We start from the raw sequence: 14,875 nt of genomic DNA on the forward strand, positions 1-14,875 counted from the left end.
AAAAATAATAGTAATATAAATTATATTTATAGATTTTAATAAGATTAACATAATATATTATTATATATTACTAGATTATATCTTATATCTTTACATTATGTTATATATATATATATATATATATATATATATATATATATATATATATATATATATATAAAATATTAAAATACGTCTTTACATAGTAATATAAGTGAAATAATTTATAAATCATAAGTTATAACGTTTAAACCAAATTTTCCCTCCAAAATGGGTTGGGATTTGAAATTGCCCACCCGAAGCATATCGGATATCCGATTTGAGATTGGATATCCGATTAGGCTTGGTATTTACCAAGCCTACCCGATCAATCCAAAAGACGTGTTTGAAGAGGGTTTTAGTGATACTCAGACTTCGAGTAGCCGTTTGACAATGTTATTTTGATCAAAATTGAATGAAACAAAAATGGTTTTTAATATCACTCTCTAGATTCTATCAATATAATTTTTGTCAAATTTTGAGTTCGATAAGTATTTATTAGTTAATTATCAATGAAGATTATTGTAAAGTGCTAATTGACATACTGATTGAAAAATAGCTATAACTTTCAAACAGTATAACATTTTTTAAATCTAAAAGTTGCGTCACATTCTATACTTTTCCTAGTATAAGAAAAAAATAAAAAAATTTAAATTTGGTAAAATTTTCTATTAGTTATGGTGGTTAGACACGAGATTTTTTTTTTTTCAAAAATTTTTTGGTAGAAAATTCATATTTAATTATTTATTTAGAATAAAAATACCAAAAACTATGCGTCACATCTGGGCATGAGTCTACTTTTCATATCTATAATTATATCAAAAAAGTATTATGATTTGATTTTGATTAAGGTGGTCAGACACACCTACTTTTTATTTTCGCTCTGAAATTTTCTTAGTACTGCATTAAAATTCAAACTTTTGGCCTATTAATTATTTTTTTCTCCTGATAAGGCCTAGTAGTTTAGAAACTACATTCAATTTCCTACAGATTATTTTCTTACAACTTTTTGATATAAAGTCCATAACCACTTCAAATTATGTGTCAAGTTGACATAAACCTGATTTGCTGATTTTTCACTACCACTTAAGGCCATAGTTTGGTACACCATGATCTTGCACATACCCTCTTGCTGAAAATTGATCTCCTTCAAGTCTAAGAAAAATGTTATTGCTCAAGAAATCTAATATGAGTTCTGGAAATCATAATTTTATCTCTGATCTAAATCCTTTGGAGCAACTTTCTAGAAGATCAAACTTTGGTAATTGCCTGTCTTCTATCCATAAACATGTTCCTATTTATACATAGACCAAGGGTCTTTCTTTCCAAAAGACACATCCCTTCTAGGTCGGCCCTCCATGAATTAATCCCTTTCTCATAACAAATCGATGGCCTTTATTAGTTAACTAATAGTTAGTTAGAATCAACTACAATAATTATCTAAGAGACATATAAGTATACCTCATAAGATGTCGATCATGTTGCTTAGAGAAGCATTTATCATGAGGAAAATACAAAGAAACTTATATGCATATTGGATCTATTTGATCGAGAATATAACATTGCTATTATTAAGTTATAAGGATTTAACAAGGTTTTGATTGGAAATTTAAAAATACACTAATAGATTAAAAAAGTGTACTAATAGTTACGTTTTACCATTGTCATTTAACATGAACAAAAATAAAAATATGAATATTTAGTTAAATACAATTTTTAAATTTGATATTTATTCTAAATGAGAATCTTTATACATAAACTCTATAGAATGATAAAGTAAATTATAAAATAACTATAAATATACCTGATATTAATAAAAAATAAAATAAATATGATTTATAGTAATTAAATAAAATATTTACAACATAATTTAATCTAGACTAAACTATTACAATATAAAAACAATCATAAAGGAATAAATTTTTTACTCCTCTTTTAGTAAATTATAATAATGACGATGTTATGAAAAAATGGTTGAACAAACGAGGAAAGTAGATAAATAAGAGAAATTATAATAATTTATTTAAAAATAAGATAAATCTTCAACAAAATATTGTGATAAATATTCTAAAACTAGAGACTAAGAAATAATAAAGATTTATCTATTAGTATTCTCAATATAAAATAGTAAAAATAAATTATATCATTAGAATAATAAAACATTGTTAATGTAATATTTTTTTCCTCAAAGTTTTAAATACACATAAGTGCACTTTCTAAATAAAAGATTTACCTATTAGTTTTCTTAATATAAAATACTAAAAATAAATTATATCATCAAAATAATAAAAGATTGTTAATGTAATAATTTTTTCCTTTTTAAATATACATTAACATTCTAAATTTCCAATCAATCTTATTATAAAATTTTCCTTTTTTTTTAATGATTTATTATAAAAATAAAATAAATTTAAAACTCAAAATTCACTAAAGAATATTTTATATAAGCAAAAATTTATGTTATAATCTTTAATGCAAAACATAAGCAAATGTGTACGTAAACAATTATGGACGGGCTAATTACATTTGACCAATTTTCAAAAAATCAAAAATATAAAATTTCAGCATTTGATGTTGATGACCTACACAGTTTGTAGTCGAAAACAACAAAAAAAATTTAGAAAAAAAATCACTACCTTTTCATGAATCTGGAAAAGTAGAAAGTGACTTTGTTTTTCTTTACCCTGTCCCAACAATCATTCTAACTTATAATTATTATGTTTCCCTTGCTCTTTGGCAGGGCCTGATTTGACAGATGAAATCGCAGGTGGCTTGCCATTTTTCTTATTTTTTAATTCCTTCACCACATCCTCCTCTTGCGACCTTTTCACCTTTCCTGGAAACCCACCAATCACAATGCCCAATGGAGACATGCTTGGGACTCCACCAACATAATCATCTCCTCCAAGTCACCTGACAATGAATGATATGATATGATATGATAGATTTTAATGACGTCCATGAGACTAAAGTAGTCTATGGGACCCATGCAATCACCCTCCCGAGTCAGGAGCCAAACTAGTCAGTTGCAAAGTTTTGGTTAACTTGTCTCTTCTTCTCTGAATTTTTATAATCAAATCCGCTGTTCTCTTCACTTGATCTTCCTTGAATAAATAGTTGAAGTCCTTGTTCTGCAGAATTTTTGTATAATCAGATCTGATGTCATTGTAAGCCAGGCATTCCTTGAAAAAGTGTTGCTCTGTCTCAACTGTTCCCGTGTTGCAGAATAAACATGTTCTGTCTGCCCACTCTTCCTTTGGAACTTGCCATCTACCAATTTCACATCGCCGCTGATGTGAACTAGTTCTAATTTGTGCCATCAACATTTTTGCTTTCCAATTAATAGGTACCCTTATATAGGCCTTTTCATCATGACTAGAAGTGAGATTAAATTCTTTAATGTAATAAGATTTTTTTCGCCCTATGTGTCTTGTCCACAGAATATTGCAAAATTTTTTATTGACAAACTTCTTTATTTCTTTAATGTTATTCGGGCAAGTTTGGATGTTGATATCCCATTTTTGCATCCATTTGTCATTTTGTTTTATCCATGTGCTTTTCCGCCTCACAAGTTTTTCCTCTATTACCAACTTGGGCCAACGATGTGTTTCCAGACCTTGGGTTTTCTTTAAATAGCTTAGCATTTAGATCAATGCGACGGCTTCTAATGGAAAGGAACCTACCTCCACCAAAAGGATTTCATATAGAACTGTGGTCTTGACTTTAAGATTGCATGTGATGAAGTGTTTTTGAAATCTTTCTACTTGCTGCCATTTCTGTTTGGACATACTACCGCCCCACACTTCACATCCGTATAGAATAACCGGAGTGACCAGCAAACCAAACAGAGTTTTCATGGTCGTCCAATCCCATAATTCTGCGTTCCTGCACTTGTTTTGTAAAGAGTATAACACCTTCCAGCCCCCTTGGATCCTTTTGAATCTGCAAGTATCCCAGTTGAGTTTGTTATGAAAATCGATGCCCAAGTATTTGAACTCTTCCAGAATCTCAAGGGGGCTATTTTCAAATAGAAACTTGTCTTGTACGCCCCTATTCTGCTTTAGTGAGAAGATCATAATTTTGGTTTTGCTAGTGTTAACTTGCATTCCTACATCATGAGAAAAAATTTCTACTGCTTTCAAGTGCTCTTTCAAACCTTTAGCTGTTCTAGCAAGAATTATGAGATCATCTGCATATAAGAGCAATCTTATCACAAAGTGGGCTAGCTGCACCCCCTCACCATTGGTCTTGTTTATCCACTCTTCTAACTTGTCAATATAGAGCCCGAATAATGTTGGAGAAAGCGGGCACCCTTGCTTAACCCCGATGTTGTTGTCAAAATCTTCTGATATCCCTTCTGTCATTCTGATTTTAGCTTTGACTTGCTCATATAATCTGTAAACCGCTAACCTAAGTTCTTTAGGGACTTCCAACTCTACCATTCTATCCCATAGTTTATTACATGGCACTGTGTCGAAAGCTTTTTTAAAGTCCACGAAACAACAAAAAGCCTCGTTCCCTGGAGTGTCCCAAACTTTCTCCATCAAATGTTTGAGAGTGATGTCGTGATCTATAGTAGAGTGTTTCGGTCTAAAGCCTGCTTTCCTTTTTGCATGTTTGCCTTCTGTTTTAGCCCAATTGCTGATTTTTTGTTCAACCAAGCTATCAAATAACTTGCCAAATAGTGGATTGATCATGATGGTTCGGTAATTGGAAGGATTTTTTATATCTCCATTTTTGTGGAGTGGGATCACCACACTTGTAGTCCATTTTACAGGGAAACCTTCTCTATTGACACTATTGAAAATCTTAGTGATGTGTGGTGTGAGGATTTCAGCACCCCATTTTAAGTATTCTGCTTGTAGCCCATCTATATCTTGCACTTTACCAGCAGCTAACCTCCTTATGCCTTGAATAATATCATTTTCGCTGAATAACTCCCCTGTAGTCTCTATTTCCATGGTACTACGTTCTCCTAGAACACATTCGTAGAGAGTCTTGGCATATTCCAGCCATTTGATTCCTGTTATGTTATTCTCTATCTGAGTTTTTCTCTGCTGAAGCTCTTTCCAAAATTTTCTGGGATTGTTTTTACCAAGATTAATCAACTCTATTCTTCTCTTGTTCACATACTCTTCTTTCTTCTTTTTAATCAGTTGATCATACTCCTTTCTACTTTCTCTATTCATGTTCTTTTTCCAATTCCTTTTTGCCATTTTGCACTCCTCATCAAACCAAGGATTGGCCGAAAAAGTGTTCTTGGCTTCTTTTGTGGCCCTAGATCTTTTACACTCCTCCAATGCCTTAATGATAGTAAGAACAAGATTATTCTTGTCCATGAAATGTTGTTTTTTAGATTCAAGATGGTTTCCCGGAACCCTAGATAGCCGCAAAAGAGTCTTGAAAAGTATCATGGTTTTCTTGTGTCATTAAAACTTTGCCAGTCGAAATCGTCTTCCTCTTCTGTAAAAGTTTTGGGAAAATATGTTGATCTTTAAAGTGAATGGCCACCCTTATCAAGATGGGGTTATGATCAGATTTTAACTCTATGGGGCAATCTTCTATCTCAAAGTTAATTATCTTTGCGACATAGTCTTGTGAGCATATAACATAATCAACAACACTTTGTCCATTGTATCTTTTGCATGTGATTCCACCTGATTTAGGCCACTTTTCCATACCATTGCATATAACCATGTTGTATAGGCAGCATAAGCCTAGTAATTCAACACCAAAATGATTAATCTTTCCCATGCTATCCTATGAAGATCTTTCCCATTTTTGTGTCCCTTCTTCTTTGAGCCAAACTGGATCTCTGCTTTCATTGTAACTCTCCTTAAGATTGAGAGTTTGGTTGTTTTTTGTTCTAGCATTGAAATCCCCTATTATCATTATTTTCCCTAAAGAGCTAAAGGCTGCTATGTCTTTTTTTAGTGCAACGAACGGGTCTTCTCGATCCAATCTATGTTTTATATATATTTTTGAGCCTTTTGGAGTGAAGTAACATATAGCCACCCTTGTAAAAATCTGATTCTCTATTATTTTTATCCAAATATACTGCTTGTTTACATCTTCTTTTTATCCAAATATACTGCTTGTTTACATCTTCTTTCTCTAAGTTTACAAATTTGCTCCAAGTTTCTTTTATTAGAATGGTGATGCCTCCATGCCCCTTACCATTATCTATCTTTTCATTCCACAGTGATACCTTCTTATACCCTTCAAAATCTGGAACCCTATATCCACCATGTTCATGAGTCTTGGTAAGCATAATGATGTCATTATCTTTAGCTATTGGCCCTAACCCAGGTCCTCTTCTCCAAGGATAACCTCTACAGTTCCAGCTAACTATAGTTAAATGTTCCTAGGTGGGCCCGAGTTCCTATTTATTGCGTGTGATTTTGTTGCTGATTTGGGCTTTGTCATTTTCTAGCCACGCCCACTTGCCGTTTCCTCTTGCTGTTTTCACTTTTTCTCATTCCTTCCTCCTTTCTTCTTGCTGAGTTATGGTGAGGTCATCATCAAGATATATGTGTGTGCCTCTAAGAAACTTCCTCTTGCTGAAAATGTTATTTTTATCCCCTATATTCCTCATTGTCACTCTAACATGTCTATCTTTGCCTCCTCTAATCCATTTTTCGATTCTTTGAGCTTGTATGGTTGTTCCATGCCAGTCTAATTGGTCTTTAAAGAAGTCTTTAACTAAATCCATTGTTTTCTCCTGTTCTCCATAGTTTCATAGCCCTTTGACAACGATGTTTGTTGCTTTCTCATTTCTTTCTTTTTCCTCTCTAATCTGTCTTCGAACTTGTTTTTCTATGTTGTCAATAGGAGTGTTTGCTGGCCCCTTTACTATGTTAGCCCATGATCTAACTTCTTCGATTTGTTCTCTGAGTTGATTCTCTTTTATTTCCATATTGGCCATGGCATCTTGTATATTTTTCATTTGCGAGTTTTTGTCTGCTTCCGTAGCCTCTCCTTCTCCCGTAGTACTTGCTGCTGTCCTCTTTTCCCCTACTTCTTTCTTTAACAATATTAATTCATACTCTCCTTTTTCCATATTAAATTGCAATTTTTGAATTTGTTCTCTAAGTGACTTGACCTCCGCTGCTAGCTTCCAGTTATCCTCAGTAACTCTTTTCATTGTGATACTTTCTATTTGGCTCCTCTCTTCAAGTGCTCACACCCTTTCCTTCATAGCTACTAAATCGTTCACAAAGATGTCTGGATACCACGTCATAGGTGTCCTTGTGGGGCTGTAATTATTTGGTAGCCCATCCTTCACTGTGTCTATCACCTGAGAATTATCTGGCTTCCCTTTACCGTTAATATCTCTGATATTATCAATCTACTTAATTGTTTTAGAGATTTCAGTCAGCCTCAAACTTTGTTCTCCCTCCCTTGCGCTGTTTGGGGTTTGTGGAATCAGTTTCGGAAGTAAAGCTGCTAACTTCCCTCTTTTTGCATTTTAAAACTTTCGTATCTTTCTCCGCCTAATTATTCTTTAATATTGTTTGGCATTCACATAGATGTAGTTTCCTCCTGTGGGTGGTCCGTTGGCTTGTGATAAGCTCAGAGTGTTTGTGGGTAAATTACTATTTGTCCCTCCAAGATTGAATGAACTCGTGTGTCCGACTGAGGGTCCTGGAATCGAAACATGTTATTTATTTACTGCTCTACTGAAATCTGAAAGAAACAAGGAATTACATAAGAAATTTAAGCTTGGTTTTGATTATTTCACACATGAAATATTAGTGAACAATATTGACAAAAGACTTAAAAACTATAATGCTCTAATTAGATTCTAACAGCTGCAACCAAAATAAGTTCTTTATAGAAATCAAACATTGAATTTAGCCACGATTCGTAATTAGATTCTTCATTTCTTTCTTCTTAAAATCGGGAGGAGTAAATATGCTACAATCACGTAGATCTGTAAATATAAATTTTCTAGATTACTACATTTTATGTTCGACTTTGCAATTTGCATGCGTTTTTTTGAGTTTTCAGTTGTAGAGAAAATTAAGGCAGATAATTCAAACCCTAAGTTATGTAATCTCTAACAGAAATACCAGTAATTTCAGTCTTCATAACCAGAAAAGATTAGAAAGCAGTCAAACACACAGGATTTAAATTCTATATTCCAAAGGTTTAGTATTCACCGCCGGATTTAAGAGAAAACTATCAGATAAGATGAAGATCACTTCAAGAAAAAAATAGTATACGAAAATAATTACAGCTTCATAAAAATAAAGATCACATCAGGGAAAAAGAGAAGTAAAATGAAAATTTTACTATACTTTCAGAGGGTAAAACAAATCCAAATTTCTATTAGTTCTTGAAGTTCACGGTTTGAATCTCCTCAAAAACATCAAAAGTTAAAGTCAAAAACCCCTGAAAAACATAATCCAACACAAGCTTTTAAATCTAGGGTATGAAAACCATCTATTTGAGCACGAAGATGATTGTTTGCTGCACTAATAATATTTTCCTATTTTTTCTTAAAACAACATTAACATGAACTATCGAAGTTTCGCCTTCTGATATCAACACTTTTTTCAAGAATTTCTGAAAGGAAATGTGGAAAATATCATTATCCAGAAATTAGAAAGGGCAGAAAGTATATTATACCTGATAGACTCCGGATTGCTAAAATAAAATGTCCGCAACTCCATATCATAAACCTTCACAAGATTTATTGAAGTTCATCAACTGGTTTGATAACAGACAAGACAATAAAAAGTGCTTTCAATTCACAATTTTTTTGACTAAATTTTGGATCGATGCTTAAATTCTCGCAACACTGCCGTTGAGACACACATATATGCAGGATTACAATCAAATACTATTAAACAAATTATGACATGCAGGGCGCTTTTCCGGTTTTAAAACTATTCTAAATTGATTTATTTATGCAAGTCCAGTTATGGACACGTTGCACTCAGTGTCCGCATGATTTATTATATTCTAATGTCGCTTAATTTAGAATGAGATAAATTGTACACGGAACTTGAAAGTCGTTATCCTTAATTTAGGATTTTCTTTTTAACGAAACAGTGTCAGTTTGGACTTTGTCATTTAGCACTCCCTTTTTAAATTAGGATAAGTTTTGTTGTCCATGAATATTATTTTTTCAATTGTTTAATAATAAGTTTATCAATTCACTTAGGCAATAAATACGAATGTTAGATATTCTGATTTTAAAATATTAGACTGTTTTTAGAATTTTAATTTAAGAAATTAAATATAAAAATATAAAAATATAAAAGAATTATACTTGTCAAGTGGCAAAGACTGTTTATAAAGCTGTAATGTAAGTGCAAAAAAAAAAAAAAATTCTATGTAAATAAAAAAGAAATGTCATTTACTAACTAATTTAATTTAAGACTTAAATTCAAATTAAATAGTGTCACGTCCCATTTTGCGATCTTTCTTGTCTTTGCTTATGTGACAATCCTGTCAATTTTGACTTGGTCAACCATGTTTAAACATGGCTTAATTAATGATTAAGTTAACTACTACATTATGATGATTTAAATGAATAATTAATGCATTGAAATGTCTTCATTATGTTATTTAATGTTAAGTGATTATGTTTTAAAGTTATTTGATGATGATATAATGGGCTTCATTTTAAGCTGATGATGTAATGAGTTAGATTACATCATGATAAATTAATTGAAGATATTAATGTATGTATTATTAAATTTATGTTATTTTGTTCATGATATCAATTCATTTATTATTTTTATGGATACTGACTTTCTATCTGGTTGCAAGTGTTTGAGTGATCATAGTTTGTAAAAGGCGAGGGTGTGGTTGAAGTAGAGAGGGTTAGCCTCACGAAAGGGAATAGACAGATAATCCATGGAGCACCACATACACCACTTAATCTAGTGTGATTTAATTTAGTCTGAGGCATTTGATCTTTTCCCTAATCTCTTAAAATGGTAATATGATTCTGAAAAATGTAGTTCAATGACATGAATATGTTTCTAATTTTAAAGCTATTGCTCCTTATAGTACTATGTTTTAGAGGATCTAATATAAATTTGAAGGCATAAATTCTTATGGAAATCTTATTTAATTATGATATTGTGCATTCAAGTTTAGGAACTTGTATATTTGTATATTAACTTTTCTTCATGCTTTTAAAAATGTTGATCTTGATGTTATTTTGCATTGTCCCCACTTTATCTATAACTATATTCTCGAGAGAAGAATTATGGGGGGGAATATAACATAAGGTTTCATTTTTGGGAAAAGGGGGTTTTCCGTGAAAGATAATGAAATGAAGCTAAAAACCCCATTCCACCCAAATTGGGTCAGTTACATCCACAACCGAGGGCACAAAGGAGGAAAAAATGATAAAGGTGTGACACAACAAGAAGGGAGGAGCGATGACTAGAAGGAGAGGAGTCTTGGAAGGGGTGGAAGAACAATGGTTATTGAAATTCATCTAGGTTCCTCTATTTTTGTTTTGTCATCACTTCCTTTTTAAGGGTTAACTTGAAATGGTTTCCTCAATGAAGTTGTTGTACATTATGATTGTGCATGTTTGAGCATTGTTGTGATCTATTTTATTTTTTTCTTTTCTTGTTTTCTCTTTCATGAATGTCTCTAGGGTGTGGTAATTTGTTTAATTGGGGTACCGGATATGTATGTGGCTAGACTAATTTATGCAACATTCAATATGCCATAAGATAGCTAGGGCTACTATGGTTGTTACCACAATCACCTATAATTTTCTGCAAGAATAGGTATCATGGCTTGGAATTAAACATCTAGGGTAAATATTGGAAGAACAATATTGATTTTCCTTCACTTGATAATTGCTTTATCAATGATAATCTATCAAACCTGTGTATACACAACCTTGGTGATGTGAGAAAATTTATCCACGAACACACTTCTTGAATGCCAAACAAAAAATGAAACCTAATAGACTAGTTGAAAACTCCTCTTACTACTATGGAAACATCTTACAATGCAAATCATGCTTTATCTGTTCCTTTCCTGTACAAGAAGCGACATTGGTTATATTTGATGTGGAATGAGAGCATATTTGATGCTAAATTAGTCTTTACTTTTACAATTACCTAAGCAATGACATAGCGTGAATACTGATGCCAGGCATGTTATAATTTGAGAATCCAAATTTAGAAACATATTGTGAGCAACCATTGAGACCTCCATATAATATAATTTTTAGAATTAACACTGTAGGTGAGGAAACTAGATAGGTAGGTAGAAACATCTATAGTAACAATGAACATATCTTTTGAATATCTATTATCATGGTTATTACCATTAAACTTTTTAAAGTAGTACAATATTGTTCTTGATGTTTTCATAATTCTATTGAAGCTCTTTTCATATCTACTGACTATCTTAATGTCCCTATAAAAAGGTGTACAAATGATCATACATGGAAGAGTATTTAACATTGTTGCTGCTGTCATTTTTCCTTTCTCCTTAATTTCTCTGAAACAATAATAATGATTAGTATTGCTACTATCTTTTCTTTCTTTACTAATGGTTAAAATAGTGGAACACCTACTCCTTGGTTATAATACAAAAGAATGACTGAACTCACATGTTGAACATAGTTTGTTTTAGTACAACAAAACTAGAGAATAAATTGGAACTTCCATTACATACTTGCTTGATGAACACAAATAATAGAAACTGATTACAACATGTTTAGGACTTGTAATTATAAATTGAAAGCACAATTTGGTTCCTCCTCACAATGTTCTTTTACTGAATCATTTACTCATAATTGAGCCTTACTATCTCAATCATATTGCAATTAGCATTCCTTTTACTTTTTCTTCAAACTAGTATTTAATTTATGAGTACTTGCATCAGCTACTTGTGTGATGCTCCAAGTGTGTTTTTACTCCTTTATGGGATGGGTGCAATGTGGCTTAAGGGAGGGTAGGGATGGATGCATTGTGATTTTCTTCTCTTAGCCTATCTAGATCTGGAAAGTAGGATTCATTACATTTTGCCTCTATTTTTTGTATTACTAACAAATTTAGTGCTTGGCCAAGCCATTTTATTTTGCATTTAAGTATATTGTTCTGACATGTATCATATGTGTTTGACCATGCTCAATTTATCTTGCATATGTGTAGATATGCTTTATTTAAAAGAAATGTAATGTGGGTAGATGTGTTACATTTTTTTTTTCTTTCACTACATATGTGTAGATGTGTAGTGTTCTTTTCTTTTCCCTTCCACATTCCATGATTAGGTTGCTAGGCACATGGTTACATGTAGTTATGTTTCATGACTACATTGGATCCATCCAATCCATCTTGTTCTGTGGAGCTAGGATTCTCGTGCCAAGGTTGAGGCATTCTTCATGTCAAGAAGAATCCTGGGGGAGTAAACACTCTGTTGTTGGTGAGGTAAAAATGCCTAGGCCACACTCCCATCTCAGATAGTAGATGGATGATGTCCAAAGGCTTTGGAGACCAGATACACTTTTAGAACACCTCTCAAGCTTCAGAATTTTTTTATGATCTTGTATCTTCATTTTGGTGATGATGTACAATATCATTCAATTGATGCAATCTTGATTATCAGTTAACATAAACTTAAAAGTTGGTAATATATTAGTGTCATGTATATGATGGGCATGTGATGTATATATATTGTAATTTAGTAGTATAATTCATATGATGTAATGTCCATGTGATGTAATCAACACCTTAGTGTTATGCCAAATTTGATGATAAACTAATTGTATTATTTATTTAGTTAATGGATAATGTATGTGATTTTGAATTTTCAACTTTTGTTGTGATTGGGTTCTTTTCCACATTTTTCATTCTCATGTGATATGGCATTTTTGTTTTGGACATGGTTTTACATACGGTATTAGAGTTGTACTTAAACCCTAGGCTTTAGGCTATTGTTCTAACTTGTGCCTATGTGTGTTAGGTGTTTGAGTTATCACTATGGCCACAAGAGCTAACTAGAGAAGTGGGTCCAATAGTGGTGCATGGGCTGAGGAACTGAATGAGAGGTTAGATCACATATTGGCACTATTGACCCAACGGGGAGCTTTTTTACAACAACAAGACCAAAGGATGGATAATCTAGAACATGAGGCTCGGGGTAGACAAGCCAAAGAAGAGACAAGGAAGCATGATGAAGAGAAGGGTTTTGAAGCCTTGTGTAAAAAAGAGGAGGGACTAAGGAAGAAACACAAGGATGAGTAGTAGGCTAAGGCTCATAGGAGATCTAAGGTAGAGAAAAAGGCGTAAGCTAATCGTCAGATTTCTCTCATTAATACTGACAAGGTACATGTAGCAGCCAACTTAAGAAAAGGTCACAAGAAAGTTAATTCACCCAAGTTTCATGGTAGAGCTTTTGGGGAAGATGCTAAGGCTTGGATTACTAGCATGGAGATGTATTTCTTAGTATGAAACTATACATGGAAATCTAGAGCAATTTGGGCCACATTTTAGCTGATGGGTGAGGCAACTACTTGGTGGGAAATGTGATGGCTGAAAAGAAATTTCAGCATGGAGAAACTCAAGAAGAATTTTTACAGCTTTTCTACAAACAATGGTTGCCTCAGTTGTTGTATGACAAGAAATCATCAGATTTCTACAAGCTAGTTTAGGGGAACATGAATGTCACGCAGTATCATGAGCATTTTTGTCATTTGGTGAAGTATGTTCCTCAGTATTAGCATGATGAGCTATTTAGAACCCAAAATTTTGTTATGGGTTTGTGACCTAAGATTTACAATGAGGTCAAAATGCAAGAGCCCGAGACTATGAGTTTTGCATTATGTAAGGCCCTTAAGCAAGAACAGAGACAATAGGATGCTTCCTCTCTAAATCTTCCAAACAAAACTATAAAAGAAAGTTCTAGGATAACATGTCTTATTAGGATAAAAAGGGTTATCAAAATGACAAGAAAAAGGGAAATGGAAAGAAACAAAAAATCAAAAACATGAAGGATAAGAGACAAGAGAATTTTGATAGGAACAAGAACAAGGAAAATTGTACCAACAACAAGAACCAAAACAATAGAAATAACATAAATGAAAATGGAAGGAATGGAAACAAAAGGAGTAATCCAAATAGGAATGATGATAGGGGAGGCCCTAGGATAGGATGTTTTGTATGTGGTAGTAACCATTTTTCTGCTAAGTGTCCACAATGATTTGACAAAAGGGACTTTCGAACAACAACATCACATTCATGCTATCATTGATCATAAACAAACAAATTATCAAGCCACTCCTATATAGATGATTGGTACACTTTTTGGTTACCCTATTTCTTTTCTTATAGATACTAGTACTACTGAATGCTTTGTAGATCTTGAGATAGTAGCTAAGATACCTGTTAGGGCTGGTTTTATGATTGAACCTTGGACTGTAGAGTATGGTAACAGGGTTGAACATAGGGTAGAGCAATGCTTATTTTGAAGTGAGTTGGAACTCCCTAGATTTTGTATGGAGGTCAACCCGTATGTAGCATCGTTGGGCTCATACATTGTCATCCTAGGTATCAATTGGTTAAGTGAGCACAAAGCCATAGTAAACTGTCATGATAAGGTGATTGCATGACTCAATGACACATGTTACTCAGTAATATTAAATGGTGTCAAACAACCATTTGAATTAAGAAAATTTTTAGCAATGCAATTAAAGAAAGAAAAGAGGAAGGGTTGCTAGTTATATGTTGCCCATGTTAAGAATCTAGAAGAGGTTCCACCTCAAGTAGAGTATCACCTTATTTTGCAAGAATTTAGAGATGTGTTTCTAGATGATTTTTCCAAACTACCCCCTAAGAGGGAGTTCAATTTCTCCATAGATCTTGTACTAGGG

The sequence above is a fragment of the Cupressus sempervirens genome, chromosome 5 (assembly GCF_028749045.1).
Source record: "Cupressus sempervirens isolate cs-2001-9-10 chromosome 5, ASM2874904v1, whole genome shotgun sequence".
In the NCBI taxonomy this organism is placed as follows: domain Eukaryota; kingdom Viridiplantae; phylum Streptophyta; class Pinopsida; order Cupressales; family Cupressaceae; genus Cupressus; species Cupressus sempervirens.